Source organism: Topomyia yanbarensis, chromosome 1 (assembly GCF_030247195.1).
Source record: "Topomyia yanbarensis strain Yona2022 chromosome 1, ASM3024719v1, whole genome shotgun sequence".
NCBI lineage: Eukaryota > Metazoa > Arthropoda > Insecta > Diptera > Culicidae > Topomyia > Topomyia yanbarensis.
In genome coordinates, this window is record NC_080670.1 from 125,141,154 (window position 1) to 125,167,450 (window position 26,297).

The window sequence follows — 26,297 nt, forward strand, 5'->3', positions numbered from 1 at the left end:
TTTACTGCCGTACTACTTATTTGATTTTAACCGTATTAACTCCTTACACTATTGAACCACTTAAACCTTCACTATTCTTTTGATTTAAACTCACTATCCTTTTGATCCAAATTCATTAAATTCACTATCCTTTCGCTACTATCGCTTTAAATCTTTTATCTCCTTTGTTTTTATTTTCTTCCTTCGCCTAGGTGCCAGTTATGACAGATTAGCCTGAGTCTGTTTACTGGCGTGTTGCAAGACGCATCGTTATGGCTGTAGTGGCCAACAACCCAGTGGGGCTGTTCACAACAGTTCCTATGAAGGTTTCGTGATAGCCAAAATCAACGGCATCTTCGTATGTAGCTGTTACGCTCCCCCAAGGTGGACAGTAGAGCAGTTCAGCCTAATGCTGGAGCAGTTAACCGAGCAGTTGATCGATCGGAAGCCGGTAGTCATTGGTGGTGACTTCTACGCCTGGGCTGTGGAATGGGGCAGTAGAGTAACCAACACAAAAGGGTGTATCCTGCAGGAAGCTCTAGCGAAGTTAGACGTACGATTGTGCAATGAAGGCTCTGTTAGTACATTTCGGAGAGACGAGAGGGAGTCTATCATCGACGTCACATTCTGTAGTCCCTCATTGACGGCGAACATGGATTGGAGAGTATGCGAAACGTATACGCATAGTGACCACCAGGAGATTCGCTACAGTATCGGTCAACGGAACCCCGCGGCAGTACAGAGAAGGGTGACCGGCGAACGAAAGTGGAAGACGAAAGCCTTCAACAAAGACCTCTTTGTTGAGGCACTTCGGCCGAACGGCGGGACCCAGAACGTGGATGCGGAAGGATTGTGGCGGCTTGTGACGCCACAATTCCGCGAAAACTGGAACCACGCAACAAACGGCGTCCAGCTTACTGGTGGAACGAGACGCTTAGTACGTTACGCGCTGCTTGTCTCAGAGCCAGAAGGCGGGCCCAAAGAGCAAGGTCGGAACCAGATAGAGAAGAGCATAAGGCATCGTTTCGGGAAGCTAGGGCCGCTCTAAAACGGGAGCTCAGACTTAGCAAGTCAGAGTGCCACAAGGAGCTATGCCGAGAAGTAGACGCCAATCCCTGGGGTGACGCATACCGAGTCGTGATGGCGAAAATGAAGGGTCCGACGACGCCAGCCGAAATGTGTCCGAGCAAGCTGAAGATAATCGTCGAGGGTCTTTTCCCGAAGCACGATCCAACTATATGGCCACCGTCACCGCACGGCGAGGAAGAAGGAACAAACATGGATCGGCAAGTGACTAACGACGAGCTAGTAGAAGCATCGAAGCGCCTAAAACCAAAGAAAGCCCCTGGTCCGGATGGAATACCAAACGTGGTACTGAAAGCTGCGATCCTGGCATATCCGGACATGTTCAGGATAGTGATGCAGAAGTGCCTAAATGAAGGCAACTTCCCCGAAATGTGGAAGGTCCAGAAGCTGGTGTTGCTGCCGAAGCCAGGGAAGCCACCTGGCGACCCGACCTCGTACAGACCCATATGCCTGCTGGATACACTCGGAAAACTCCTGGAAAGGATCATTCTTAACAGGTTGACGAAATTCGCGGAAGGTGAGCGCGGACTGTCCAAGATGCAGTTTGGTTTCCGCAAAGGAGCATCGACAGTGGATGCAATTCGGATAGTGCTCGAGAGTGCCGAGAAGTCATCTAAACAGAAGCGAAGAGGAGATCGATACTGCGTGGTGGTCACGATAGATGTGAAGAACGCGTTCAACAGTGCCAGCTGGGAAACCATCGCTGCAGCGCTGCATAGAATGAGGGTTCCCGACTATCTGTGCCAGATCCTGAAGAGCTACTTTCAGAGCAGAGTGCTACTGTACGAGACGAGCGAAGGACAGAAGCCATTGCGTGTCACAGCGGGCGTTCCTCAGGGCTCCATTCTCGGTCCAACCCTTTGGAACGGGATGTACGATGGGGTCTTAACGCTGCAGCTGCCTAGGAAAGTGGAAATCGTAGGTTTCGCGGACGACGTGTCACTAACGGTGATGGGTGAGACACTTGAAGAAGTGGAGGTGTCGGTGACGGAGACAATAGACGCGATCGAGAGCTGGATGAACGGGGTCAAGCTGCAAATAGCTCACCACAAGACGGAGGTGTTGTTGGTCAGTAACTGCAGATCGGTCCAACGGATGCAGATCGACGTCGGAGGGCACGTGATTGCATCGAAACGTGCATTGAAGCAACTGGGAGTTATAATCGACGACCGGTTGAGCTTCAATAACCACGTTGATTACGCCTGTGAAAAGTCGGCGAAGGCAACGAACGCAATAGCGAGAATCATGCCAAACGTCGGCGGTCCGAGAAGCAGCACGAGACGTCTGCTATCTACTGTTTCATCATCGATACTCCGATATGGGGTTCCTGCCTGGAGTGCTGCGCTGAAAACCAAGCGGAACCGTGAAAAGCTAAACAGGACATTCCGACTGATGGCCGTACGAGTCGCGAGTGCCTACAGAACAATATCGTCGGAGGCAGTATGCGTTATCGCCGGGATGATCCCCATCTGCATTACCCTGGCGGAGGACGTGGAATGCTATCAGCGGAGAAATGCACGTAACGCTAGGAGACAGGTTCGAGCGGACTCGTTGGCTAAATGGCAACAGGAGTGGGACAACGCGGAGAAAGGAAGGTGGACCCACCGACTCATCCTAAATGTATCGGCCGGGGTACATAGGAAGCATGGAAAGGTGAACTTCCATTTGACGTAGTTTTTGTCCGGGCACGGATGCTTCCGGAAGTACTTGCATCGGTTTGGACATGCTTCGTCACCCCTTTGCCCGGGTTGTGCGACCGTGCAGGAGACACCGGGTAGCTCGTGAGTAGGCTATATCCACCGCCGGGGATTGGACCGAGTAGACCGCGTCGCAGAGCTAGCAGTGGGTCGTTGGGGCGCCGGTGAACCGGAAGTTACGCTCCAACCGGAATCGCCGGATAGACCTCAGCACCTACTGTATGGCCCGTTGAGTAGGCTAGATCCACCGCCGGGGACTAGATCGAGTAGATCGGGCGAAACGGAACGAGGGGAAATTGTGGTGCTAAAACAAAAGAAGAATCGGTACCGGGTGAGCCTCCTTCGCCGGGGAACTCTCCGTCGGCGTAAGCTAGATCCACCGCCGGGGACTAGACTGAGTAGACCGCGACGAAATACCACCAGTCGCAGGTCGTCGGGGCATCAGCGAACCGGACGCTCTGCTCCACCGGAATCGCCGAACTGACCTCGACATCTGGTTTGTTGGCTCGGTTTCGGGAGAACTTCTCTCGCCGGGGAATTCTCCGTCGGAGTAGGCTAGGTCCATCGTCGGGGTCTAGACCGAGTAGTTCGCGAACAAGTCTGGTGCTCAAAGAGTAAACGGCGTTGAATGGTGCGAGAAGGGAGTTGCGGTGCTAACCGGCACAAGCGAGCCGAAGGGCTCGGTGAATCAGACAGTCAGAAGTTTGCCGCTCAGACTGTACTCGTAGGGGAGGAGTACTAAGCCTCGACTCACAGCCAGCTTTCCGACTGCCATGCAGAGCTCTCCAGAATGTGTGGATGGTAGAGAATTGGTGGTGTGTAGAGGAGTGGGGCTGTAACCCTACGGAAGAAACGAACTAGTAAGTAGTTGAATTAGAGTGTGTGCTATGCACATAAAAACCCCTCCCCGAAGTAATGCCGTAAGGTAGTGCCGGGGAGGAATCAGGTTCTGGGCAAGAGCAGTGGTTTTTAGCGGATCGGGTGATGGCAGCCCAAACCCGTTCCCTGACAATGGGGTTTTTGTACATTTTTCCTCACTCAGGATTTTTCCGAAAATTATTATTAAATCTAAAAAAAAACATACATACATACATACATACATACATACATACATACATACATACATACATACATACATACATACATACATACATACATACATACATACATACATACATACATACATACATACATACATACATACATACATACATACATACATACATACATACATACATACATACATACATACATACATACATACATACATACATACATACCTGGGGGCAGCAGGGACAGGAAGGACAGGAGTCTAGGGGCCTAACGAACCCCCCCCCCACAGCCCTACTGCGAGTTGGGGAGTTTTGCTAGGATATGGTGGGGCTAAGATTGGGCTCTTCTGAACCTCTAAAAAAAGCCATAACTCCGAAAGCAGCTCCAACGAAGCGAGTCTGTGCCGCTTCTGCTAAGATCCTAAAATTCCAATAATCTAAGATCTGGGCAATAAAAGCACTCTAGCCCAACCGGAGTGCCAACCGGCACATCAGGATCGACGCCAGTAACATCTTGATTATGGTATACTGGCCATGGCGAACGGCAACGGACAGGACACGGATGACGAAAAGGATGGCGACTTAGGGCTGACAGGCGTGCTGTTCTACTCCCTGAGTAAGGAAGGATGACACCGACTTGAAATGGCGAGTGGGTTAACAGCATGGCTGCCTCCGTTCCAACAAAACCCTGGCAGGTCTCCGGGTACGTTCGAAACTCGCCATCATTTGGTTGGTGGTACTAGGTTCGGTTGAAGCATTCCCGATTTACGCCGATCCGGCTCTGAACACTACTCCCCATGAGAGATGGTGTCAACCCTTGCATGACCTCACTGCTGCTTTTCGGCAGCATAGATAATCATGGGATCGCGAGAGGCGACTATGTGCAGCGAGTGGAGATAGCGGCCCGGAGTTGGGACCCAATAAAATAAAATGGAGAAACAACAAGCAACCGATATAAATGGAGCAGGCACGGCAAATCCGTTTGCCAGAGGTGGGTTGGTGAGGTCACCACCACCAATAGTAGCTGAAGTCACCCAGCAAGAGCAGGAGGAGGGGAAGCCGAAGCAACAGCAACAGCAGCAACAAAAACAGCCGGAGCAGAGCGGAAGGAGCTACACCCCACAAACGCCAAAGGTAGTGGTAGCGAGGCACTTGGTGGAGGAGCTCCACAAGTTCGTGGACATGAGAAACAATGTCCACAAAGACATTAAGGAGATGGTCATCAAAATCCGGAAGGCGCTACTGTCTGCCGTGAAAGAGTACGATACGGCAACGCAGAGGTCAGATTCAGCTGAGCGAGCATCCGCGTCGGCTAAGGCCACTGTCCTCCTAGCCCCTCCGAAACAGGGTAAGGAGAGGCAGATTGGAGTGGAGAACACGCCAGTTCCCATAACTCCAAAGAGGACAAGATCCTCACCAGGAGAAGAAAGACCAGGCGGGTCAAAGAGGCAGACGCTCGAGGATGCTGTTGCTGCCGAAGAAAAGGACGCCACCTTACAGGGTGAAAGCTGGTGCACCGTTGTAGGTCGGAAGGAGAAACGCGGGAAACAGCAAAAAAAGAAGGAGGAGCGAAAAGGGGAGCAGAAGAGGAAATCAGAACCCTCGGCTCGTCAGAAGGCGCCTAAGGGAGAAGCCGTGCTCGTCAAAGCAAATGACGAGACTACGTACGCAGCACTGCTCAAAAAGGTCAGAGAGGACCCGGAGCTGAAAGATTTGGGGGAAAACGTGTTAAGAGTCAGGCGTACCCAAAAAAATGAGATGCTCCTCGAGCTTAAGAAGAATACTACGACTAGTAGCTCTGCCTTGCAGGAGACTATAACTAAATCAATGGGTGGAATGGCAGAAGTTAAAGCCTTAAGCCCGGAGATGGTAATCGTGTGCAAAGACCTCGACGAAATAACGACGGAAGACGAGCTGAGAGGTGCTATGAAGCAGCAGTGCAAACTGGGCGAGGTGCACATGACGATCCGGTTAAGGAAGGGATACGGAGGAACGCAGATAGCGATGATACGTTTACCGGTAACCGCTGCAGACAAGGCACTGGAGGTAGGTAAGGTTACAGTTGGATGGTCGAGATGCCTACTGAGAGCCGCCCCACGAGTAAACAAACAAGCAGAGAAATGCTTCAAATGTTTAGGCTTTGGACATTTAGCAGGGGCTTGCAAAGGCCCGGACAGATCCGGGATGTGCTGGAAATGCGGAGAGACGGGCCATCTTGCGAGAGACTGCACGCAGAGGCCGAAGTGCTTGCTTTGCACCCCAGCGGAAGGAAACGACCATCAGACGGGTGGCTTTAAATGCCCAGCGTACAAGAAGGCGACTGCAGGCCAACGGTGATGGAGATGACCCAGATGAACCTGAATCACTGTGATACCGCCCAACTGTTGTGGCAGTCTACGACAGAAACTATGTGCGATGTCGCTTTGATCGCAGAGCCTTATCAAGTCCCCCCTAATAACGGTAACTGGGTGGCGGATAGATCAGGAACCGCAGCGATATAAGTAATGGGAAGATTCCCTATCCAAGAAGTGGTAGAACGTTCCTATGAGGGTTTCGTGATAGCCAAAATCAACGGCATCTTCGTATGTAGCTGTTACGCTCCCCCAAGGTGGACAGTAGAGCAGTTCAGCCTAATGCTGGAGCAGTTAACCGAGCAGTTGATCGATCGGAAGCCGGTAGTCATTGGTGGTGACTTCAACGCCTGAGCTGTGGAATGGGGCAGTAGAGTAACCAACACAAGAGGGTGTATCCTGCAGGAAGCTCTAGCGAAGTTAGACGTACGATTGTGCAATGAAGGCTCTGTTAGTACATTTCGGAGAGACGGGAGGGAGTCCATCATAGACGTCACATTCTGTAGTCCCTCATTGACGGCGAACATGGATTGGAGAGTATGCGAAACGTATACGCATAGTGACCACCAGGAGATTCGCTACCGTATCGGCCAACGGAACCCCGCGGCAGTACAGAGAAGGGTGACCGGCGAACGAAAGTGGAAGACGAAAGCCTTCAACAAAGACCTCTTTGTTGAGGCACTTCGGCCGAACGGCGGGATCGAGAACGTGGATGCGGCTGACCTAACAAGAAGGATTGTGGCGGCTTGTGACGCCACAATGCCGCGAAAACTGGAACCACGCAACAAACGGCGTCCAGCTTACTGGTGGAACGAGACGCTTAGTACGTTACGCGCTGCTTGTCTCAGAGCCAGAAGGCGGGCCCAAAGAGCAAGGTCGGAACCAGATAGAGAAGAGCATAAGGCATCGTTTCGGGAAGCTAGGGCCGCTCTAAAACGGGAGATCAGGCTTAGCAAGTCAGAGTGCCACAAGGAGCTATGCCGAGAAGTAGTCGCCAATCCTTGGGGTGACGCATACCGAGTCGTGATGGCGAAAATGAAGGGTCCGACGACGCCAGCCGAAATGTGTCCGAGCAAGCTGAAGATAATCGTCGAGGGTCTTTTCCCGAAGCACGACCCAACTATACGGCCACCGTCACCGCACGGCGAGGAAGAAGGAACAAACATGGATCGGCAAGTGACTAACGACGAGCTAGTAGAAGCATCGAAGCGCCTAAAACCAAAGAAAGCCCCTGGTCCGGATGGAATACCAAACGTGGTACTGAAAGCTGCGATCCTGGCATATCCGGACATGTTCAGGATAGTGATGAAGAAGTGCCTAAATGAAGGCAACTTCCCCGAAATGTGGAAGGTCCAGAAGCTGGTGTTGCTGCCGAAGCCAGGGAAGCCACCTGGCGACCCGACCTCTCACAGACCCATATGCCTGCTGGATACACTCGGAAAACTCCTGGAAAGGATCATTCTTAACAGGTTGACGAAATTCACGGAAGGTGAGCGCGGACTGTCCAAGATGCAGTTTGGTTTCCGCAAAGGAGCATCGACAGTGGATGCAATTCGGATAGTGCTCGAGAGTGCCGAGAAGTCATCTAAACAGAAGCGAAGAGGAGATCGATACTGCGTGGTGGTCACGATAGATGTGAAGAACGCGTTCAACAGTGCCAGCTGGGAAGCCATCGCTGCAGCGCTGCATAGAATGAGGGTTCCCGACTATCTGTGCCAGATCCTGAAGAGCTACTTTCAGAGCAGAGTGCTACTGTACGAGACGAGCGAAGGACAGAAGTCATTGCGTGTCACAGCGGGCGTTCCTCAGGGCTCCATTCTCGGTCCAACCCTTTGGAACGGGATGTACGATGGGGTCTTAACGCTGCAGCTGCCTAGGAAAGTGGAAATCGTAGGTTTCGCGGACGACGTGTCACTAACGGTGATGGGTGAGACACTTGAAGAAGTGGAGGTGTCGGTGACGGAGACAATAGACGCGATCGAGAGCTGGATGAACGGGGTCAAGCGGCAAATAGCTCACCACAAGACGGAGGTGTTGTTGGTCAGTAACTGCAGATCGGTCCAACGGATGCAGATCGACGTCGGAGGGCACGTGATTGCATCGAAACGTGCATTGAAGCAACTGGGAGTTATAATCGACGACCGGTTGAGCTTCAATAACCACGTTGATTACGCCTGTGAAAAGTCGGCGAAGGCAACGAACGCAATAGCGAGAATCATGCCAAACGTCGGCGGTCCGAGAAGCAGCACGAGACGTCTGCTATCTACTGTTTCATCATCGATACTCCGATATGGGGTTCCTGCCTGGAGTGCTGCGCTGAAAACCAAGCGGAACCGTGAAAAGCTAAACAGGACATTCCGACTGATGGCCGTACGAGTCGCGAGTGCCTACAGAACAATATCGTCGGAGGCAGTATGCGTTATCGCCGGGATGATCCCCATCTGCATTACCCTGGCGGAGGACGTGGAATGCTATCAGCGGAGAAATGTACGTAACGCTAGGAGACAGGTTCGAGCGGACTCGTTGGCTAAATGGCAACAGGAGTGGGACAACGCGGAGAAAGGAAGGTGGACCCACCGACTCATCCCAAATGTATCGGCCGGGGTACATAGGAAGCATGGAGAGGTGAACTTCCATTTGACGTAGTTTTTGTCCGGGCACGGATGCTTCCGGAAGTACTTGCATCGGTTTGGACATGCTTCGTCACCCCTTTGCCCGGGTTGTGCGACCGTGCAGGAGACACCGGGTAGCTCGTGAGTAGGCTATATCCACCGCCGGGGATTGGACCGAGTAGACCGCGTCGCAGAGCTAGCAGTGGGTCGTTGGGGCGCCGGTGAACCGGAAGTTACGCTCCAACCGGAATCGCCGGATAGACCTCAGCACCTACTGTATGGCCCGTTGAGTAGGCTAGATCCACCGCCGGGGACTAGATCGAGTAGATCGGGCGAAACGGAACGAGGGGAAATTGTGGTGCTAAAACAAAAGAAGAATCGGAACCGGGTGAGCCTCCTTCGTCGGGGAACTCTCCGTCGGGGTAAGCTAGATCCACCGCCGGGGACTAGACTGAGTAGACCGCGACGAAATACCACCAGTCGCAGGTCGTCGGGGCATCAGCGAACCGGACGCTCTGCTCCACCGGAATCGCCGAACTGACCTCGACATCTGGTTTGTTGGCTCGGTTTCGGGAGAACTTCTCTCGCCGGGGAATTCTCCGTCGGAGTAGGCTAGGTCCATCGTCGGGGTCTAGACCGAGTAGTTCGCGAACAAGTCTGGTGCTCAAAGAGTAAACGGCGTTGAATGGTGCGAGAAGGGAGTTGCGGTGCTAACCGGCACAAGCGAGCCGAAGGGCTCGGTGAATCAGACAGTCAGAAGTTTGCCGCTCAGACTGTACTCGTAGGGGAGGAGTACTAAGCCTCGACTCACAGCCAGCTTTCCGACTGCCATGCAGAGCTCTCCAGAATGTGTGGATGGTAGAGAAATGGTGGTGTGCAGAGGAGTGGGGCTGTAACCCTACGGAAGAAACGAACTAGTAAGTAGTTGAATTAGAGTGTGTGCTATGCACATAAAAACCCCTCCCCGAAGTAATGCCGTAAGGTAGTGCCGGGGAGGAATCAGGTTCTGGGCAAGAGCAGTGGTTTTTAGCGGGTCGGGTGATGGCAGCCCAAACCCGTTCCCTGACAATGGGGTTTTTGTACATTTTTCCTCACTCAGGATTTTTCCGAAAATTATTATTAAATCTAAAAAAAACATACATACATACATACATACATACATACATACATACATACATACATACATACATACATACATACATACATACATACATACATACATACAGGGGGGCAGCAGGGACAGGAAGGACAGGAGTCTAGGGGCCTAACGAACCCCCCCCCCCACAGCCCTACTGCGAGTTGGGGAGTTTTGCTAGGATATGGTGGGGCTAAGATTGGGCTCTTCTGAACCTCTAAAAAATGCCATAACTCCGAAAGCAGCTCCGACGAAGCGAGTCTGTGCCGCTTCTGCTAAGATCCTAAGATTCCAATAATCTAAGATCTGGGCAATAAAAGCACTCTAGCCCAACCGGAGTGCCAACCGGCACATCAGGATCGACGCCAGTAACATCTTGATTATGGTATACTGGCCATGGCGAACGGCAACGGACAGGACACGGATGACGAAAAGGATGGCGACTTAGGGCTGACAGACGTGCTGTTCTACTCCCTGAGTAAGGAAGGATGACACCGACTTGAAATGGCGAGTGGGCTAACAGCATGGCTGCCTCCGTTCCAACAAAACCCTGGCAGGTCTCCGGGTACGTTCGAATCTCGCCATCATTTGGTTGGTGGTACTAGGTTCGGTTGAAGCATTCCCGATTTACGCCGATCCGGCTCTGAACACTACTCCCCATGAGAGATGGTGTCAACCCTTGCATGACCTCACTGCTGCTTTTCGGCAGCATAGATAATCATGGGATCACGAGAGGCGACTATGTGCAGCGAGTGGAGATAGCGGCCCGGAGTTGGGACCCAATAAAATAAAATGGAGAAACAACAAGCAACCGATATAAATGGAGCAGGCACGGCAAATCCGTTTGCCAGAGGTGGGTTGGTGAGGTCACCACCACCAATAGTAGCTGAAGTCACCCAGCAAGAGCAGGAGGAGGGGAAGCCGAAGCAACAGCAACAGCAGCAACAAAAACAGCCGGAGCAGAGCGGAAGGAGCTACACCCCACAAACGCCAAAGGTAGTGGTAGCGAGGCACTTGGTGGAGGAGCTCCACAAGTTCGTGGACATGAGAAACAATGTCCACAAAGACATTAAGGAGATGGTCATCAAAATCCGGAAGGCGCTACTGTCTGCCGTGAAAGAGTACGATACGGCAACGCAGAGGTCAGATTCAGCTGAGCGAGCATCCGCGTCGGCTAAGGCTACTATCCTCCTAGCCCCTCCGAAACAGGGTAAGGAGAGGCAGATTGGAGTGGAGAACACGCCAGTTCCCATAACTCCAAAGAGGACAAGATCCTCACCAGGAGAAGAAAGACCAGGCGGGTCAAAGAGGCTGACGCTCGAGGATGCTGTTGCTGCCGAAGAAAAGGACGCCACCTTACAGGGTGAAAGCTGGAGCACCGTTGTAGGTCGGAAGGAGAAACGCGGGAAACAGCAAAAAAAAGAAGGAGGAGCGAAAAGGGGAGCAGAAGAGGAAATCAGAACCCTCGGCTCGTCAGAAGGCGCCTAAGGGAGAAGCCGTGCTCGTCAAAGCAAACGACGAGACTACGTACGCAGCACTGCTCAAAAAGGTCAGAGAGGACCCGGAGCTGAAAGATCTGGGGGAAAACGTGTTAAGAGTCAGGCGTACCCAAAAAAATGAGATGCTCCTCGAGCTTAAGAAGAATACTACGACTAGTAGCTCTGCCTTGCAGGAGACTATAACTAAATCAATGGGCGGAAAGGCAGAAGTTAAAGCCTTAAGCCCGGAGATGGTAATCGTGTGCAAAGACCTCGACGAAATAACGACGGAAGACGAGCTGAGAGGTGCTATGAAGCAGCAGTGCAAACTGGGCGAGGTGCACATGACGATCCGGTTAAGGAAGGGATACGGAGGAACGCAGATAGCGATGATACGTTTACCGGTAACCGCTGCAGACAAGGCACTGGAGGTAGGTAAGGTTACAGTTGGATGGTCGAGATGCCTACTGAGAGCCGCCCCACGAGTAAACAAACAAGCAGAGAAATGCTTCAAATGTTTAGGCTTTGGACATTTAGCAGGGGCTTGCAAAGGCCCGGACAGATCCGGGATGTGCTGGAAATGCGGAGAGACGGGCCATCTTGCGAGAGACTGCACGCAGAGGCCGAAGTGCTTGCTTTGCACCCCAGCGGAAGGGAACGACCATCAGACGGGTGGCTTTAAATGCCCAGCGTACAAGAAGGCGACTGCAGGCCAACGGTGATGGAGATGACCCAGATAAACCTGAATCACTGTGATACCGCACAGCAACTGTTGTGGCAGTCTACGACAGAAACTATGTGCGATGTCGCTTTGATCGCAGAGCCTTATCAAGTCCCCCCTAATAACGGTAACTGGGTGGCGGATAGATCAGGAACCGCAGCGATACAAGTAATGGGAAGATTCCCTATCCAAGAAGTGGTAGAACGTTCCTATGAGGGTTTCGTGATAGCCAAAATCAACGGCATCTTCGTATGTAGCTGTTACGCTCCCCCAAGGTGGACAGTAGAGCAGTTCAGCCTAATGCTGGAGCAGTTAACCGAGCAGTTGATCGATCGGAAGCCGGTAGTCATTGGTGGTGACTTCAACGCCTGTGGCGCCAACGGCTGTGGAATGGGGCAGTAGAGTAACCAACACAAGAGGGTGTATCCTGCAGGAAGCTCTAGCGAAGTTAGACGTACGATTGTGCAATGAAGGCTCTGTTAGTACATTTCGGAGAGACGGGAGGGAGTCCATCATAGACGTCACATTCTGTAGTCCCTCATTGACGGCGAACATGAATTGGAGAGTATGCGAAACGTATACGCATAGTGACCACCAGGAGATTCGCTACCGTATCGGCCAACGGAACCCCGCGGCAGTACAGAGAAGGGTGACCGGCGAACGAAAGTGGAAGACGAAAGCCTTCAACAAAGACCTCTTTGTTGAGGCACTTCGGCCGAACGGCGGGACCGAGAACGTGGATGCGGCTGACCTAACAAGAAGGATTGTGGCGGCTTGTGACGCCACAATGCCGCGAAAACTGGAACCACGCAACAAACGGCGTCCAGCTTACTGGTGGAACGAGACGCTTAGTACGTTACGCGCTGCTTGTCTCAGAGCCAGAAGGCGGGCCCAAAGAGCAAGGTCGGAACCAGATAGAGAAGAGCATAAGGCATCGTTTCGGGAAGCTAGGGCCGCTCTAAAACGGGAGATCAGACTTAGCAAGTCAGAGTGCCACAAGGAGCTATGCCGAGAAGTAGACGCCAATCCCTGGGGTGACGCATACCGAGTCGTGATGGCGAAAATGAAGGGTCCAACGACGCCAGTCGAAATGTGTCCGAGCAAGCTGAAGATAATCGTCGAGGGTCTTTTCCCGAAGCACGATCCAACTATATGGCCACCGTCACCGCACGGCGAGGAAGAAGGAACAAACATGGATCGGCAAGTGACTAACGACGAGCTAGTAGAAGCATCGAAGCGCCTAAAACCAAAGAAAGCCCCTGGTCCGGATGGAATACCAAACGTGGTACTGAAAGCTGCGATCCTGGCATATCCGGACATGTTCAGGATAGTGATGCAGAAGTGCCTAAATGAAGGCAACTTCCCCGAAATGTGGAAGGTCCAGAAGCTGGTGTTGCTGCCGAAGCCAGGGAAGCCACCTGGCGACCCGACCTCGTACAGACCCATATGCCTGCTGGATACACTCGGAAAACTCCTGGAAAGGATCATTCTTAACAGGTTGACGAAATTCACGGAAGGTGAGCGCGGACTGTCCAAGATGCAGTTTGGTTTCCGCAAAGGAGCATCGACAGTGGATGCAATTCGGATAGTGCTCGAGAGTGCCGAGAAGTCATCTAAACAGAAGCGAAGAGGAGATCGATACTGCGCTGTGGTCACGATAGATGTGAAGAACGCGTTCAACAGTGCCAGCTGGGAAGCCATCGCTGCAGCGCTGCATAGAATGAGGGTTCCCGACTATCTGTGCCAGATCCTGAAGAGCTACTTTCAGAGCAGAGTGCTACTGTACGAGACGAGCGAAGGACAGAAGTCATTGCGTGTCACAGCGGGCGTTCCTCAGGGCTCCATTCTCGGTCCAACCCTTTGGAACGGGATGTACGATGGGGTGTTAACGCTGCAGCTGCCTAGGAAAGTGAAAATCGTAGGTTTCGCGGACGACGTGTCACTAACGGTGATGGGTGAGACACTTGAAGAAGTGGAGGTGTCGGTGACGGAGACAATAGACGCGATCGAGAGCTGGATGAACGGGGTTAAGCTGCAAATAGCTCGCCACAAGACGGAGGTGTTGTTGGTCAGTAACTGCAGATCGGTCCAACGGATGCAGATCGACGTCGGAGGGCACGTGATTGCATCGAAACGTGCATTGAAGCAATTGGGAGTTATAATCGACGACCGGTTGAGCTTCAACAACCACGTTGATTACGCCTGTGGAAAGTCGGCGAAGGCAACGAACGCAATAGCGAGAATCATGCCAAACGTCGGCGGTCCGAGAAGCAGCACGAGACGTCTGCTATCTACTGTTTCGTCATCGATACTCCGATATGGGGTTCCTGCCTGGAGTGCGGCGCTGAAAACCAAGCGGAACCGTGAAAAGCTAAACAGGACATTCCGACTGATGGCCGTACGAGTCGCGAGTGCCTACAGAACAATATCGTCGGAGGCAGTATGCGTTATCGCCGGGATGATCCCCATCTGCATTACCCTGGCGGAGGACGTGGAATGCTATCAGCGGAGAAATGCACGTAACGCTAGGAGACAGGTTCGAGCGGACTCGTTGGCTAAATGGCAACAGGAGTGGGACAACGCGGAGAAAGGAAGGTGGACCCACCGACTCATCCCAAATGTATCGGCCTGGGTACATAGGAAGCATGGAGAGGTGAACTTCCATTTGACGCAGTTTTTGTCCGGGCACGGATGCTTCCGGAAGTACTTGCATCGGTTTGGACATGCTTCGTCACCCCTTTGCCCGGGTTGTGCGACCGTGCAGGAGACACCGGAACACGTGGTCTTCGAATGCCCTAGATTCGAAGAAGTTCGTAGGGGTATACCTGGTATGACAGCGGACAATATCGTCGAAGAGATGTGCCGTGACGAACATACCTGGGACGCTGTCAACAGAGTGGTCTCGAGCATACTCTCCGAGTTGCAGAGGAAGTGGCGTAGAGACCAACAAGAAACCGCAAATCGGGTTTCGAGAGAAATTCCGCCGCCGGGGAACTCTCCAACTGTGTAGACTAGGTCCACCGCCGGGGACCAGTTGAGTAGTGCGTGATGTAGCACCGAGTTGGGTCGTCGGGGCGCCTGGGAACCGGACGTCAAGCTTCACCGGAATCGCTGAACCGACCTCGACATCCTTCCGGGTAGCTCGTGAGTAGGCTATATCCACCGCCGGGGATTGGACCGAGTAGACCGCGTCGCAGAGCTAGCAGTGGGTCGTTGGGGCGCCGGTGAACCGGAAGTTACGCTCCAACCGGAATCGCCGGATAGACCTCAGCACCTACTGTATGGCCCGTTGAGTAGGCTAGATCCACCGCCGGGGACTAGATCGAGTAGATCGGGCGAAACGGAACGAGAGGAAGCCAAAGAGCTCATGAAATTGTGGTGCTAAAACAAAAGAAGAATCGGTACCGGGGGAGCCTCCTTCGCCGGGGAACTCTCCGTCGGCGTAAGCTAGATCCACCGCCGGGGACTAGACTGAGTAGACCGCGACGAAATACCACCAGTCGCAGGTCGTCGGGGCATCAGCGAACCGGACGCTCTGCTCCACCGGAATCGCCGAACTGACCTCGACATCTGGTTTGTTGGCTCGGTTTCGGGAGAACTTCTCTCGCCGGGGAATTCTCCGTCGGAGTAGGCTAGGTCCATCGTCGGGGACTAGACCGAGTAGTTCGCGAACAAGTCTGGTGCTCAAAGAGTAAACGGCGTTGAATGGTGCGAGAAGGGAGTTGCGGTGCTAACCGGCACAAGCGAGCCGCAGGGCTCAGTGAATTAGACAGTCAGAAGTTTGCCGCTCAGACTGTACTCGTAGGGGAGGAGTACTAAGCCTCGACTCACAGCCAGCTTTCCGACTGCCATGCAGAGCTTGCCAGTCTGTGTGGATGGTAGAGAATTGGAGGTGTGTAGAGGAGTGGGGCTGTAACCCTACGGAAGAAACGAACTAGTAAGTAGTTGAATTAGAGTGCGTGCTATGCACATAAAAACCCCTCCCCGAAGTAATGCCGTAAGGTAGTGCCGGGGAGGAATCAGGTTCTGGGCAAGAGCAGTGGTTTTTAGCGGGTCGGGTGATGGCAGCCCAAACCCGTTCCCTGACAATGGGGTTTTTGTACATTTTTCCTCACTCAGGGTTTTTCTGAAAATTTTTTTACTGCTCTCAAAAAAAAAAAAAAAAAAAACATACATACATACATACATACATACATACATACATACATACATACATACATACATACATACATACATACATACATACATACATACATACATACATACATACATACATACATACATACATACATACATACATACATACATACATACATACATACATACATACATACATACATACATACATACATACATACATACATACATACATACATACATACATACATACATACATACATACATACATACATACATACATACATACATACATACATACATACCTGGGGGCAGCAGGGACAGGAAGGACAGGAGTCTAGGGGCCTAACGAACCCCCCCCCCCACAGCCCTACTGCGAGTTGGGGAGTTTTGCTAGGATATGGTGGGGCTAAGATTGGGCTCTTCTGAACCTCTAAAAAAAGCCATAACTCCGAAAGCAGCTCCAACGAAGCGAGTCTGTGCCGCTTCTTCTAAGATCCTAAGATTCCAATAATCTAAGATCTGGGCAATAAAAGCACTCTAGCCCAACCGGAGTGCCAACCGGCACATCAGGATCGACGCCAGTAACATCTTGATTATGGTATACTGGCCATGGCGAACGGCAACGGACAGGACACGGATGACGAAAAGGATGGCGACTTAGGGCTGACAGGCGTGCTGTTCTACTCCCTGAGTAAGGAAGGATGACACCGACTTGAAATGGCGAGTAAGTTAACAGCATGGCTGCCTCCGTTCCAACAAAACCCTGGCAGGTCTCCGGGTACGTTCGAAACTCGCCATCATTTGGTTGGTGGTACTAGGTTCGGTTGAAGCATTCCCGATTTACGCCGATCCGGCTCTGAACACTACTCCCCATGAGAGATGGTGTCAACCCTTGCATGACCTCACTGCTGCTTTTCGGCAGCATAGATAATCATGGGATCGCGAGAGGCGACTATGTGCAGCGAGTGGAGATAGCGGCCCGGAGTTGGGACCCAATAAAATAAAATGGAGAAACAACAAGCAACCGATATAAATGGAGCAGGCACGGCAAATCCGTTTGCCAGAGGTGGGTTGGTGAGGTCACCACCACCAATAGTAGCTGAAGTCACCCAGCAAGAGCAGGAGGAGGGGAAGCCGAAGCAACAGCAACAGCAGCAACAAAAACCGCCGGAGCAGAGCGGAAGGAGCTACACCCCACAAACGCCAAAGGTAGTGGTAGCGAGGCACTTGGTGGAGGAGCTCCACAAGTTCGTGGACATGAGAAACAATGTCCACAAAGACATTAAGGAGATGGTCATCAAAATCCGGAAGGCGCTACTGTCTGCCGTGAAAGAGTACGATACGGCAACGCAGAGGTCAGATTCAGCTGAGCGAGCATCCGCGTCGGCTAAGGCCACTGTCCTCCTAGCCCCTCCGAAACAGGGTAAGGAGAGGCAGATTGGAGTGGAGAACACGCCAGTTCCCATAACTCCAAAGAGGACAAGATCCTCACCAGGAGAAGAAAGACCAGGCGGGTCAAAGAGGCAGACGCTCGAGGATGCTGTTGCTGCCGAAGAAAAGGACGCCACCTTACAGGGTGAAAGCTGGTGCACCGTTGTAGGTCGGAAGGAGAAACGCGGGAAACAGCAAAAAAAGAAGGAGGAGCGAAAAGGGGAGCAGAAGAGGAAATCAGAACCCTCGGCTCGTCAGAAGGCGCCTAAGGGAGAAGCCGTGCTCGTCAAAGCAAATGACGAGACTACGTACGCAGCACTGCTCAAAAAGGTCAGAGAGGACCCGGAGCTGAAAGATTTGGGGGAAAACGTGTTAAGAGTCAGGCGTACCCAAAAAAATGAGATGCTCCTCGAGCTTAAGAAGAATACTACGACTAGTAGCTCTGCCTTGCAGGAGACTATAACTAAATCAATGGGTGGAATGGCAGAAGTTAAAGCCTTAAGCCCGGAGATGGTAATCGTGTGCAAAGACCTCGACGAAATAACGACGGAAGACGAGCTGAGAGGTGCTATGAAGCAGCAGTGCAAACTGGGCGAGGTGCACATGACGATCCGGTTAAGGAAGGGATACGGAGGAACGCAGATAGCGATGATACGTTTACCGGTAACCGCTGCAGACAAGGCACTGGAGGTAGGTAAGGTTACAGTTGGATGGTCGAGATGCTTACTGAGAGCCGCCCCACGAGTAAACAAACAAGCAGAGAAATGCTTCAAATGTTTAGGCTTTGGACATTTAGCAGGGGCTTGCAAAGGCCCGGACAGATCCGGGATGTGCTGGAAATGCGGAGAGACGGGCCATCTTGCGAGAGACTGCACGCAGAGGCCGAAGTGCTTGCTTTGCACCCCAGCGGAAGGAAATGACCATCAGACGGGTGGCTTTAAATGCCCAGCGTACAAGAAGGCGACTGCAGGCCAACGGTGATGGAGATGACCCAGATGAACCTGAATCACTGTGATACCGCACAGCAACTGTTGTGGCAGTCTACGACAGAAACTATGTGCGATGTCGCTTTGATCGCAGAGCCTTATCAAGTCCCCCCTAATAACGGTAACTGGGTGGCGGATAGATCAGGAACCGCAGCGATACAAGTAATGGGAAGATTCCCTATCTAAGAAGTGGTAGAACGTTCCTATGAGGGTTTCGTGATAGCCAAAATCAACGGCATCTTCGTATGTAGCTGTTACGCTCCCCCAAGGTGGACAGTAGAGCAGTTCAGCCTAATGCTGGAGCAGTTAACCGAGCAGTTGATCGATCGGAAGCCGGTAGTCATTGGTGGTGACTTCAACGCCTGGGCTGTGGAATGGGGCAGTAGAGTAACCAACACAAGAGGGTGTATCCTGCAGGAAGCTCTAGCGAAGTTAGACGTACGATTGTGCAATGAAGGCTCTGTTAGTACATTTCGGAGAGACGGGAGGGAGTCCATCATAGACGTCACATTCTGTAGTCCCTCATTGACGGCGAACATGGATTGGAGAGTATGCGAAACGTATACGCATAGTGACCACCAGGAGATTCGCTACCGTATCGGCCAACGGAACCCCGCGGCAGTACAGAGAAGGGTGACCGGCGAACGAAAGTGGAAGACGAAAGCCTTCAACAAAGACCTCTTTGTTGAGGCACTTCGGCCGAACGGCGGGATCGAGAACGTGGATGCGGCTGACCTAACAAGAAGGATTGTGGCGGCTTGTGACGCCACAATGCCGCGAAAACTGGAACCACGCAACAAACGGCGTCCAGCTTACTGGTGGAACGAGACGCTTAGTACGTTACGCGCTGCTTGTCTCAGAGCCAGAAGGCGGGCCCAAAGAGCAAGGTCGGAACCAGATAGAGAAGAGCATAAGGCATCGTTTCGGGAAGCTAGGGCCGCTCTAAAACGGGAGATCAGACTTAGCAAGTCAGAGTGCCACAAGGAGCTATGCCGAGAAGTAGTCGCCAATCCCTGGGGTGACGCATACCGAGTCGTGATGGCGAAAATGAAGGGTCCGACGACGCCAGCCGAAATGTGTCCGAGCAAGCTGAAGATAATCGTCGAGGGTCTTTTCCCGAAGCACGACCCAACTATACGGCCACCGTCACCGCACGGCGAGGAAGAAGGAACAAACATGGATCGGCAAGTGACTAACGACGAGCTAGTAGAAGCATCGAAGCGCCTAAAACCAAAGAAAGCCCCTGGTCCGGATGGAATACCAAACGTGGTACTGAAAGCTGCGATCCTGGCATATCCGGACATGTTCAGGATAGTGATGCAGAAGTGCCTAAATGAAGGCAACTTCCCCGAAATGTGGAAGGTCCAGAAGCTGGTGTTGCTGCCGAAGCCAGGGAAGCCACCTGGCGACCCGACCTCGTACAGACCCATATGCCTGCTGGATACACTCGGAAAACTCCTGGAAAGGATCATTCTTAACAGGTTGACGAAATTCACGGAAGGTGAGCGCGGACTGTCCAAGATGCAGTTTGGTTTCCGCAAAGGAGCATCGACAGTGGATGCAATTCGGATAGTGCTCGAGAGTGCCGAGAAGTCATCTAAACAGAAGCGAAGAGGAGATCGATACTGCGCTGTGGTCACGATAGATGTGAAGAACGCGTTCAACAGTGCCAGCTGGGAAGCCATCGCTGCAGCGCTGCATAGAATGAGGGTTCCCGACTATCTGTGCCAGATCCTGAAGAGCTACTTTCAGAGCAGAGTGCTACTGTACGAGACGAGCGAAGGACAGAAGTCATTGCGCGTCACAGCGGGCGTTCCTCAGGGATCCGTTCTCGGTCCAACCCTTTGGAACGGGATGTACGATGAGGTGTTAACGCTGCAGCTGCCTAGGAAAGTGAAAATCGTAGGTTTCGCGGACGACGTGTCACTAACGGTGATGGGTGAGACACTTGAAGAAGTGGAGGTGTCGGTGACGGAGACAATAGACGCGATCGAGAGCTGGATGAACGGGGTCAAGCTGCAAATAGCTCACCACAAGACGGAGGTGTTGTTGGTCAGTAACTGCAGATCGGTCCAACGGATGCAGATCGACGTCGGAGGGCACGTGATTGCATCGAAACGTGCATTGAAGCAATTGGGAGTTATAATCGACGACCGGTTGAGCTTCAACAACCACGTTGATTACGCCTGTGAAAAGTCGGCGAAGGCAACGAACGCAATAGCGAGAATCATGCCAAACGTCGGCGGTCCGAGAAGCAGCACGAGACGTCTGCTATCTACTGTTTCGTCATCGATACTCCGATATGGGGTTCCTGCCTGGAGTGCTGCGCTGAAAACCAAGCGGAACCGTGAAAAGCTAAACAGGACATTCCGACTGATGGCCGTACGAGTCGCGAGTGCCTACAGAACAATATCGTCGGAGGCAGTATGCGTTATCGCCGGGATGATCCCCATCTGCATTACCCTGGCGGAGGACGTGGAATGCTATCAGCGGAGAAATGCACGTAACGCTAGGAGACAGGTTCGAGCGGACTCGTTGGCTAAATGGCAACAGGAGTGGGACAACGCGGAGAAAGGAAGGTGGACCCACCGACTCATCCCAAATGTATCGGCCTGGGTACATAGGAAGCATGGAGAGGTGAACTTCCATTTGACGCAGTTTTTGTCCGGGCACGGATGCTTCCGGAAGTACTTGCATCGGTTTGGACATGCTTCGTCACCCCTTTGCCCGGGTTGTGCGACCGTGCAGGAGACACCGGAACACGCGGTCTTCGAATGCCCTAGATTCGAAGAAGTTCGTAGGGGTATACCTGGTATGACAGCGGACAATATCGTCGAAGAGATGTGCCGTGACGAACATACCTGGGACGCTGTCAACAAAGTGGTCTCGAGCATACTCTCCGAGTTGCAGAGGAAGTGGCGTAGAGACCAACAAGAAACCGCAAATCGGGTTTCGAGATAAATTCCGCCGCCGGGGAACTCTCCAACTGTGTAGACTAGGTCCACCGCCGGGGACCAGTTGAGTAGTGCGTGATGTAGCACCGAGTTGGGTCGTCGGGGCGCCTGGGAACCGGACGTCAAGCTTCACCGGAATCGCTGAACCGACCTCGACATCCTTCCGGGTAGCTCGTGAGTAGGCTATATCCACCGCCGGGGATTAGACCGAGTAGACCGCGTCGCAGAGCTAGCAGTGAGTCGCTGGGGCGCCGGTGAACCGGAAGTTACGCTCCAACCGGAATCGCCGGATAGACCTCAGCACCTACTGTATGGCCCGTTGAGTAGGCTAGATCCACCGCCGGGGACTAGATCGAGTAGATCGGGCGAAACGGAACGAGAGGAAGCCAATGAGCTCATGAAATTGTGGTGCTAAAACAAAAGAAGAATCGGTACCGGGGGAGACTCCTTCGCCGGGGAACTCTCCGTCGGCGTAAGCTAGATCCACCGCCGGGGACTAGACTGAGTAGACCGCGACGAAGTACCACCAGTCGCAGGTCGTCGGGGCATCAGCGAACCGGACGCTCTGCTCCAACGGAATCGCCGAACTGACCTCGACATCTGGTTGGTTGGCTCGGTTTCGGGAGAACTTCTCTCGCCGGGGAATTCTCCGTCGGAGTAGGCTAGGTCCATCGTCGGGGACTAGACCGAGTAGTTCGCGAACAAGTCTGGTGCTCAAAGAGTAAACGGCGTTGAATGGTGCGAGAAGGGAGTTGCGGTGCTAACCGGCACAAGCGAGCCGCAGGGCTCGGTGAAATAGACAGTCAGAAGTTTGCCGCTCAGACTGTACTCGTAGGGGAGGAGTACTAAGCCTCGACTCACAGCCAGCTTCCCAACTGCCATGCAGAGCTTGCCAGTCTGTGTGGATGGTAGAGAATTGGTGGTGTGTAGAGGAGTGGGGCTGTCACCCTACGGAAGAAACGAACTAGTAAGCAGTTGAATTAGAGTGCGTGCTATGCACATAAAAACCCCTCCCCGAAGTAATGCCGTAAGGTAGTGCCGGGGAGGAATCAGGTTCCGGGCAAGAGCAGTGGTTTTTAGCGGGTCGGGTGATGGCAGCCCAAACCCGTTCCCTGACAATGGGGTTTTTGTACATTTTTCCTCACTCAGGGTTTTTCTGAAAATTTTTTTACTGCTCTAAAAAAAAAAAAAAACATACATACATACATACATACATACATACATACATACATGGATGGAGATTACCCAGCTCAATTTCAATCATTGTGACATTGCACAGCAACTGTTGTAGCAGTCAACAACAGAAATGAAGTGCGACGTTGCAAGTATTGCAGAGCCGTATCGTGTTCCTCCCGATAACGGTAACTGGGTGGTGGATAGTGCGGGGATGGCGGCAATCCGAATGATGGGCGGATTCCCTGTTCAAGAAGTGGTGGATAGCACACACGAAGGTTTCGTGATTGCCAGGATAAACGGCGTATTCGTGTGAAGTTGTTATGCTCCTCGACGGTGGACACCAGAGCAATACAACCGGATGCTGGACGCATTAACCGACTCGTTAGTCGGGCGAACGCCAGTTGTTATAGGAGGAGATTTCAACGCTTGGGCCGTAGAGTGGGGTAGCAGGCTGACCAACGCACGAGGTTACAGCCTATTGGAAGCACTGGCGAAGCTGGACGTAAAGCTGTGCAATGAATGTTCCGCTAGGACATTGCGTAAAGACGGTCGGGAATCTATCATCTACGTAACATTCTGCAGCGCGTCGCTGATGGATGACATGAATTGGCGAGTTAGTGAGCAGTACACACATAGTGATCACCAAGCCATCCACTACACCATTGGTCGGCGAAATCGTACGGTGACGCAGAGAGTGAGGACTGGCGAGCGGAAGTGGAAAATAAAGGAATTCGAGAAGGACCTTTTTGTGGAAGCACTTCGTGCTGACAGCGTCACTCCAATTCCGAGTGTCGATGAGCTGTCGGAAACAATAGCTAGGGTATGCAATATAACACTGCCGAGGAAAATGGAGCTGAGGAACTACCGGCCTCCGGCGTACTGGTGGAACGAAAGGCTGAGCATCCTCCGGGCTACTTGCCTAAAAGCCAGAAGACGCGTTCAGAGAGCAAGATCTGAGGCAGTCAGAGAAGAGTGTAATGTAACATTCCGGGCGGCCAGGGCCGCTTTTAAACGTGAGATAGTGCAAAGCAAGTCCACCTGCTGTAAGGAGCTGTGCAGAGAAGTAGACGCTAACCCCTGGGCAATGCTTAGCGTGTCGTTATGGCAAGGATCAAGGGTCCAATGACGCCAGTCGAAATGTGCGGAGACAAGCTGAAAATTATCGTGGAGGGCCTTTTCCCGAAGCACGACCCAACCGCATGGCCGCCTACACCGTACGCTGATGCAGATGGTGGAAATGCTGGTAACAATCGGGTTTCCAACGACGAGCTCCTTATAGTGGCAAAAACGCTGAAAGCGAAGAAAGCTCCCGGAAGTGAGAACGGACTATCGCAGAGACAGTTTGGGTTCCGGAAATGTCGACGGTGGACGCCATCCGCATCGTAATCGCGAACGCGTAGAAAGTATTGAAGCAAAAGAGAAGGGGTAACCGCTACTGCACCGTGGTAACGATAGACGTTAAGAATGCGTTCAACAGTGCTAGCTGGGAAGCCATCGCCGTAGCGCTGCATAGAATTCGGGTTCCGGGCTATCTGCGCAAGATTCTGAAAAGTTACTTTCAGAACAGACTACTGGTCTACGAAACGAACACGGGGCAGATGTCTATTCGGGTAACGGCGGGAGTACCTCAGGGCTCCATACTCGGCCCAACGCACTGGAATATTATGTACAACGGAGTGTTAACACTGCACTATGGTCCCAAAGCTCTATTAGCAAGACAAAACTGTTTGCGCCTTAACCGTTGGTTTTAGATATATAGTATCTTCAGCAAACTTTCTTAGAACTTCGTTGCCGATTTTTTTATATTAGTTGAATTAGGGTGGTCCTTATGGTTAGGGTGTTCAAAGTATCAACTTCTTAGATATGTAAAATTCAGATACATAGTGTTCTACAAAGTTATAAATCAATCACATTGAAGCAACTTTTCTTAAGAAACTATGTGGCTATCTCTAATGGTTCATGTGCTACGATTTTTGCAATATTTAAGGTAGGGTGGCTCTTTAAAAATTGGTTTTCTTTTAATATCTTTTTATGTGTTAATTTCTCGCTAATACTTTGTTCTAGAGGTTTTTAGAACTTTTGTAAATGCACATTTTTGCCGAAGCAATGAAGTTTCTATCTCTTTTGTTTGCATAGTTACAGGCGATTTTCAAGACAAAAATGGTTTTTTTCAAAGCTATATATCTTCCAACATTGCAAATGGATTTTCAATCTTTAATTTCGTTTGCAAGATTGGAACTTTTGTAGTTTTTGGTGAATAAACTGCGGGAGTATTATTTCTGTAAAATAAATAATTAATTTTTGAAAATGGTGTATTTTTCAACAAAAATCGTTCATAACTTTTCAAATAGACGAGATAATAACTTTGTTGCTTCAGCAAAAATATTCGCCATACAAAGTACTAAAAGTGCTGCAAACAAAGTATTTACGATAAATCAATGTATGAAGTGACAAATGAGTAATAGTGATTTTAAGGGGTCACATTTTCATCGCTCAATCTCTTATGGTAAAGTCAACTGAGAAATAGTCAATGTGTGTGATAATGCCGAAAGTCATGGTAATTCTACTGGATTTGTAAACGTTTCTGAAAGAACAGTCTACCGTACATCTAATTGGTTGCGTGGATTTACAGTAGTGTTAGTTGCAAACTATCGTTAATTCTAAATCGACCAACAAAAGTCATCTATGCTCACTTAAGTAAATCCTTTATGGTTTGAGCTAGTGAACAGCCCCACAATAGTAAACACCTAAAAATGCGCAACCAACAAGTCTATGGTTGACCTGAAAGAACTCGCCACTAGCGAATTTGCAAACGCAGCGGCTTAAGTCGCAGTGCACATAGCACAACAAACGTGAGTCACTGTGTTGCTCGAAGAATTAATGATTGTTTTCCAATGACACCGGCTGCAGGTGTTTATACGGTTGTATAGAATTTGGCTGTGCCAATATTAATTAACGTAATTATTTACATAGGCGTGGCGTTTTTATGATTGTGAGCGCATCGATACAAATGCATAATTATGTTCGGGAAATAGAGCGTTCAACTGCTTACGAATAGCTTTAGTTAGAACAAGAGAACACGAGGTTCTAGCGAGAACCGAAGGCTCACTAACACTAAACCAATTAGGAAGTACTCACGTTCGGGGAACCTTCGTAAAATAATAGAAGATAGCAAGAGTTACTTTAAGGTAGAGGAGAATAGGAATACATTAACATAAAAACTACAAACGAAGGAGAAAGATAGAAAGCGATGCGACACTAATACAAATATAATGTCAATCGCATGCTGAACAAGGATAGATAGCCAATAATTGAAATCTTGCTGAAGTAAGCAAGAAATTTACTATATAAACTTCAGAAGATTTAGAATCGAGGCTTTTTTTTCTTTTTCTCCCTTTTCAATTAACTCGATCAAGGCTGGGCCCCATGTACTGTGCGTACCTCTGGCTGCCAACAACCGAGATCGATTTTAAGTTTTGAGTAGTTAGGCGCGAAAAGA